This window comes from Saimiri boliviensis, chromosome 12 (genome assembly GCF_048565385.1).
Source record: "Saimiri boliviensis isolate mSaiBol1 chromosome 12, mSaiBol1.pri, whole genome shotgun sequence".
NCBI lineage: Eukaryota > Metazoa > Chordata > Mammalia > Primates > Cebidae > Saimiri > Saimiri boliviensis.
In genome coordinates, this window is record NC_133460.1 from 106,569,294 (window position 1) to 106,576,863 (window position 7,570).

Sequence of the window (7,570 nt, forward strand, 5' to 3'; positions counted from 1 at the left end):
AGGCCCAAGGAGAGCCCTCCCAGGGGAAGCAATGCGTAAACAGAGAGCTGGAGCGGGAGTGGGAATTCAAACAGGTTTAGGTGAGGATGCGGAGAAATGACTGCTCATATGCTGCTAGTGGGAGGGTGAAATGGTGCAGCTGCTTTGGAAAATTGGTGGTTCCTCAAACAGTTAAATGTATAGTACCATGTGACCCAGCAATTCTTACCTCTAGTTACATACCCAAGAGAAAATGAAAACATATGTCCACCCAGAAACGTGTACACGGATGTTCACGGCAGCATTATTCACAACAGGCGGAACAGTGGAAATTAGCCAGGAGCGATGGCGTGCACCAACAAGGGCAAGGCGCCTGTGGATAGGGGGTGGTGGTGCATGCTGGTAGTCCCAGCTGCTTGGGAGGCTGAGGTGGGAGGATCACTTGAGCCCAGGAGGTGGAGGCTGCAGTGACCCACAATCACACTACTGCACTCCAGCCTGGGTGACAGAATGAGACCATCTCTTTACAAAAAAAGAAGAAATAGTGCTCACTTTGGTGGCATATATACTAAAATTGGGATGATACAGAGGTTAGCATGACCCCTGTGCAAGGATGACACACAAATTTGTGAAACGTTTCAAAATTTTTATAAATTGTTTTAAATTTTAAAAAGTAAAAGAGGGCCGGGCGCAGTGGCTCAAGCCTGTAATCCCAGCACTTTGGGAGACTGAGGCGGGTGGATCACGAGGTCAAGAGATCGAGACCATCCTGGTCAACACAGTGAAACCCCGTCTGTACCAAAAATACAAAAAATTAGCTGGGCATGGTGGCGTGTGCCTGTTATCTCAGCTACTCAGGAGGCTGAGGCAGGAAAATTGCCTGAACCCAGGAGGCGGAGGTTGCGGTGAGCCGAGATCGCGCCATTGCACTCCAGCCTGGGTAACAAGAGCGAAACTCCGTCTCAAAAAAAAAAAAAAAAAGGAAAAGAGAAAAAGGAAAAGTGGAAGCAACCTAAATGTCCATCAGTGGATGTGTGGGTAAACAAAACATGGTCTGTCTATGCAGTGGAACAGTACTCAGCCTTAAAAAGGAATGCAGGGCTGGCACGTGCTACATGGAAAAATCCTGCAAAGATTATGCTAGGAGACAGAAGGCAGTCACAAAAAAACATGTATCCTGTAACTCCACTCATACAAAATGCCCAGAGGAGGAACATCTACGGACAGAAGGTAGATTTGTGGTTGCTTAGGGCTGGGAAGATAAGAGGATGGTCACTAAAGGGCACAGGGTTTCCATTTCGGGGTGACGAAAATGTTTTAAAATTGACCGACGATGATGGTTGCACAACTCTGTGAATATGCTGCAAACCATTACACTGTACACTTAAGTAGGCAAATTGTATGATACATTAGTTCTATCTCAATAAAACTTTTTTTTTTTTTAAGAGTAATTGGGGGCTCGAAAAAGATTCAAGCCCAGACATGTGTAAGAGACACCGGTGCCTTTAAAAAACACAGAAGAGGACCCCAGTGATGAGAGCCAGCCGCAGAGGCTGGAGATGTGGGCAGGTGCGACATCTCTGGATTTTGGTCTCTTTCTCAAGGGCACCTAGTATTCAAGAGTTTCAGGCCTGGGGCTGCCCTGATCAAACCTGGGCTTTGAAAAAGTTGTTCTAGATGCTATTTGTCAACGGAGGTGAGGGGAGCTTGGGCAAGAATGCCAGGGGTCAACACGGTGTGAGATGTGTCGCGGGTGAGCGAAGACGATCCGGGCCAGTGATGGAGGGATGAAAGAATTTACCAAGACCCTTGTAGATAATGAAAGGCAGATTTACTAAAGTATGAAACTATGTTGTGAGAAGGCAATGGGCAGGTCAGCAGAAGAGGAGCTGACTGCAAGGGAACAAAGGCTGGCTGGAGATTTTGTAGAATAATGCTTATGCTGGTTGCCGAAGAGGGCTTAATGCAAGGTTGCAGTGAGCTAACTTGCAGGTGTCTGGTGATAAGTTGAGTGCAGGAGGGCTACCTGTCCTGGACCATGAAGAAAGTCAGGTTAGTGGCTTACCTGCCTCTTGTTTTTGCTTTCCCCAGCTCCCACCAGCCTGACTCCTTTTCCCTAATTAGGACTCCACAAGGAGGACAAGCTGGGAGAGATATAGAGCTCAGCCCTCGCCCCGTCCCAGAGAGGGAGGGAGGATCCCTTAACTTCCCTGAATGATTCGTTAACTTGTCCTGGTCCTGAGCTACCACTGAGGGGTGTGACTGTGGCCCCTTGGGGCAGAAAGCGCCTCTGCTATCATGTATCACAAAGTGGTTGCACCAGTTTGTTTAAAGGCAAGCACTCCCAAAGGACACTGGCTGGTGGCAATGTAAATCGGCACAGCCCTTCTGAGGTCAGTGTGGCAGCACATTAGAAAAGAGCTTAAGATGTTAATTACTGTGTCAGATCATGATAATGATGGCCCCGGTGAGCAACACCTCCCTGTGTCCACACCGTCAACAGACGGAGTCTATTTCTGTATCCTCTCGAGTCTGGGTTGGCCCTGAGGCTTGCTTTGGCCAACAGAGCGTGGCAGAAGTAACATGGTAGCGTTCAGTAGTTTGGTGCTCAAGGTGCCTTGCGGCTTCTGCTCTGGCCTCTTGGAGCCCTGGGACCACGTAGTGCAGGGGCCTCTACTGACCTGCCGGAGACTATGCCGCCACGTGGAGGAGAATCTCAGCCCGCCCACCAGCACCAATTGCTACACATGTGAGTCAGGCCATCCGGAACCTTGCAGCCCAGTCAACCCTCCTGTGGAATGCAGCCTGATGAGTGACCCCAAAAAAAACTCTGCAAAGAATTTCTTCAGCCAACCCTGAGAATCCTAAGAAGTAATTAATTGTTATTTTAAATCACTAAGTTTAGGAGTTTAGGAATGGTTTATTACCCTGCCAGAGCTAACTGAAATACGTACCCTTTTGATGAAGCAAATTTACTTTAGGAATTTATACTTATAAAATCAAAATCCAGAAAATAGGCCACGATTCAGGTACAAAGGCATTCCTTATAGCATTGTTTATAATCCAAAGCATCAGCATGATTTTAGATGCCTAACAGCAGGAATTAAACACAATAGAGTAGATCTGTGCACTAGACAATCATTAAACAGTTTTTGTTGAAGCATCCTAGTGGCACGATTCCCAGGTTATACTGTTAACTGGAAAAATAAAACCATTTTTTAAAGTATGTAAATACGATCCATTAAAATATGCAGATTCTAAATTTAATATAAAATTGATGTGTCCAAAAGCATATGTAACTTAAATTTGATAGTATAAAATTGCTCTCTAATGTGGACGTGATAATTTGTCTTCCTCCCAACATCGGGGAAGCTTGCTGCTGATTTCTGTTCCTGTTGCTAGTGGTGAAGGGCCTTTCACTGACACATTCAAGAGGCTGGTCAATCCTGGCACAGAGCTGATGTGAGTTAAGGCAAAGGAAGCTTCAACCTTTATTTCACTTAGCAGGATTTCCTGGTTTCTAGGCCACCGAGAGACACCTTCTCAGGACTCATTTCTCACTCAACCAAGGGGGCCTGATTTGCTCCCAGACTCCTTTAAGGAGAGAGAAACTTTGGGTGCAGCATCGCAAATGATAAGCAGGAAGCCGGGCTTCTGAGAGTCAGATAGGACTGCAGTCGAAAGCGGGGGCTTGTCATTTGTCTGCCCTGAGCCACCAAAAGGGTTCAGCGAGTCTTGAACACAGTGATTAAGTTCACTTTAATCTATGCATCACTGCACAACACAGCCAATTGCTTGGCTTCCCCAAGAAGTGACATGAGTCACTTGATGTCTTATTGTGGCCTGAGCACGTTTTATTCCAAGCAGGTGCGACTGTTCCTGTATGTGCCTTTGAGGTACCCAGGAAATGAATAATGCTTGTTGTCTGCCTCCTCCAACACCAACTAAATATTGGATCAATGCCTTGCTGTTATAATAACAAGTGAATATTGCTCTAACACTCTTTTTTTTTTTTCCTGGTTCAGTGCCAGGGAGCTAAGTTCCCATTCCTGCTGCTGTTGGGTCACAGCTGAGGGTCCCTGGGATGTGGGACATCTCCATAAGTAACAGGAAGTATATTAACTCATGGGTTCATTGAGAAAATCATTGACAAAGCCACATATGAGTGTGTGCTGGGCAAGCCACCACTGGACTGCCATAGAGGCTAGGGCTAGGGAGGGAAAATTGCCCCCAGCTGTGGCCTGCTCAGCTCTTTTCTTCCAACGTGGGTCACTCCTTGAACTAGGACAGTCTGCAGGTGTGCCCTTGTGCTCAAACACTCAACTCTTAACCCCTGAAAGAAAGAAGTAGAAACAAAGGCCTGTTCGGGCATGTCGGAGATGCAGAAATTGTGGCGGGAAAAGCAGCCGGCCCTTTTCACACGGTGGCTGCCTTACCCTCTCTTACTCCGCTATACCATCTGTTCAACTTAGATAAGACCCTGTACATCTGGATTCCACCCCCCTCCTTCCTTACCACTCTCTGGCTGGGTAACTTTTGGCAAATTGTCGATCCTTTCCGAGCCTGGTTCTCATCCTCACAGAACCATTGTGAACACAAAATGAGGGGCTGAATGGGGACATGTGATAGGCGGATAATGGCCCCAAAAATATCCATGCCCCAATCCGCAGAACCTGTGAAAGTGACAAACGGAGCTCTGCAAATGTGGTGAAGTTAAGGATTTGGGGATGGGAAGATTATCCTAGATCATCCAGGTGGGCCCCATCTACTCAAGGGAGCTTTAGAAGAGAACGGCAGGTGCTCAGAGAGGCAGAAGGCAGTGAGACTACCCAGGCAGAGATGGGGGTGACGTGGCCACAGCTAGGAAATGTAAGCAGGCCCTAGAGCAGGTGTCCCCAAACTACGGCTCGTGGGCCGCATGCGGCCCCCTGAGGCCATTTATCCGGCCCCCCGCTGCACTTCAGGAAGGGGCACCTCTTTCATTGGTGGTCAGTGAGAGGAGCACAGTATGTGGCGGCCCTCCAGCGGTCTGAGGGACGGTGAACTGGCCCCCTGTGTAAAAAGTGTGGGGACGCCTGCCCTAGAGGAACAGACTCTGCTCTAGAGTCTTCAGAAGGCACCAGCCCTGCTGACACCTTGACTTCAGCCCAGTGAAATTGATTTTGGACTTCCAGCCCCCAGAACTGTCAGAGAATAAATGGGTGTTGTTTTAAGCCATCAGGTTTGTGCTTTGTTACAGCAGCTGCAGGAAACGAATGCAGGCTGATTTGTAAAATCCTCCCGTGAAAATGGAAGAATCTCCTGTAATGTAGCCAGAGCCAGGTGAGGCCAAAAGGGGCAGGTGTGCCTGATAAGCCGGCAACGTGTCAGCCTGCAGGTGTTTATTTGCATGAGCTTATTTGCAGGGTGCTGCCTGTGAGGCTGGACTAAGCCTGCTGCCTGACCCTGCCTGTCACCCAGATATGAGCCCAAGCCAAGTGAGGAGAGACTCCATGGACAGAGGTGAAGGAACTGTTTTCCAAAGGACTCTGACAGCTCGTGGGTACAAGCTGTGCTGCTTTGGGGCCCAGATGACAGGTGAGATGTGGAAGTGGGCAGGGACATTTATTCCATTTCTGTTGCACACTTTATGGCATGGCTACAGCCTGGTAGACACCACCCGATGTATTCTGACACCCTGAAGGCTACATACATCTCAAGGCCACTGGCAGACCTCAATCTTGATCATGGCCCCGGTGGCAGTGGAGAAATGTCCTCCTGCAGGCAGCAGGCATCACCAAGAGGTTTGAGCCAGGGACACGAAGCTCCCCTAAAGATTCCATTGCAGGGGGTTAAGCAGAAGCCACTGCTATTTGGAATCACGTGTGTTGGTGCCCACCCACAGATAGGGCCTTGGGACCCCCAGGCCACTGCAGGGCCCGCCTTTTGGCATCCACCAAGTTTCTCTCTAAGACACCTGTTCCCCAGTGGACTCCCTGACCTGAGTTCACAGCACAGACATGACCACGCCTCCCATTCTGTAAGGAAATCATGTATGATTCTCTTGGAAGAATACTTTCCAGTTCTTATCACTCCTTTCTACCTGTCACACATTTTGAATCCACCCAGAGAGCCATGAGACTCAATGACAAGTGGCACACTGATGCCACCAGGCTTCTCCTTCTGGCTCTGTGTCTTCACTCTGTCTTACCTTCTTGCTTCTTGCCACTCTCTGGACTGACCTTGCTCATTTCTGGCTTGTTCATCATAGCGCCACAGGAGCGTGGACTTTGCCTTTTTCCTCGTGGAATGCCTGACTCTTACACAGCTGCACAACACGTCAGCACTCATATCTCAGTGAATTAATTAGGCTTGACGCCCCAAGTACACCGACTGAGGGTGGAGGGCCGGTGCCCGGGACTTGAAAGATGTGTGGCACATCTCCAGGTCCACTGCACACTGGGCTGAAATGGCACAGGAGGCCCACAGAGCGATTCTTCCATTGGGATGGCCTGAGGGAGGGTCGGTGGAAAGCTATGTGAGAACCCCACCTGGCTTCCTCTTCCCTGAGGGTGCTGGAGAGACTGGGGTTGGGGGAGGGAGGGGGAAGCAGGTGGGGTTTCTCCTCTGGGGTCTTCCTCTTCCTGCCTTCTCCTCCTTGGCTTCATTTCATAGCATCATTACAGACTTCATCTTCTGTCCCTGCCGTTGCCCTGCCTGTCCTCCCTTCTCAGGCCTGGCTCCTCTAGGCAAGGGTTAAGAGTGTTCTGGAAAGTTCCTTCCGGGTCATCCAATGCTTAAGAAAATCTTACAAGAGGATCCTAGCATCACCGTGTTTTCCATCTTGAATCATTCCAGTATTAACATTTGTGGTAGCAAGGTGGGAGGAGGAAGAAAAGGGGAAAGAAAGAGGCAGAGAAACTTGTTCGCTGAGGCAAAGTCTTCTTCTGGAAGTCAGTCCTTAAAATCCCAACTGTTCTTGATCTTGGAGCCTCTCAAAGCCCTACATGGGTAATGCTTGTGTGTGATAGGGACCAATTGTTTTCCCCCAGTTCATCTTAGATGGACACTTGTATAAAGTACAATGAAAAATGAGTAACTCAAAGACTTACACAATACAACCTCACTCATGGTGTATTTGCATGTGGCAACACCCCAATGCTGCAAACATTTCTAAATGCGTGCTCCCTATTTCTGCAAATATCCCATTGAGCGTGGACAATAACTGTCTGTGCACTGGTACCAGTCTGCGGAACACGCTTGGAGCTTGCAGTATAGATTAACAGACAGACTGCCTGTTTAAGGCTGGAGTCCTGCAAGTGTTCTTTATTCTTTAGTATGTGAATCTGTAGCCAAAGACTTTCTCAGTAGAGAAGGGAAAAGAAAAGCCGCTCTGATGCTTTACTACTCACCCTGGTCTTGCTACAGGGAACAAGTGAGTTCCAGCCAGCAAACAGAGGGTCACTAAACCCCCGTCTCCTTGGCAGCAGACAGACAGGGCCTTGTTTGGTTGTCCAGGACTGTCAGAAAAGGAAGAATCCACACCTCTGCCATGAAGGAACACTGGAGGTCATGTTGGGTGGGAAACTGCGTGCGTCACAGTGCCCTCCAC

General features: G+C 48.7%; 1 non-coding gene across 1 annotated transcript; it reads left to right on the forward strand.

Annotated features, from left to right (window-relative positions):
• Positions 1-523: 523 nt before the first annotated feature.
• On the forward strand, positions 524-627 carry LOC120362620 (U6 spliceosomal RNA). Its single transcript, XR_005578472.1, has one exon. It is a non-coding gene; the product is annotated as a U6 spliceosomal RNA (small nuclear RNA).
• The last annotated feature ends 6,943 nt before the right edge of the window (positions 628-7,570 follow it).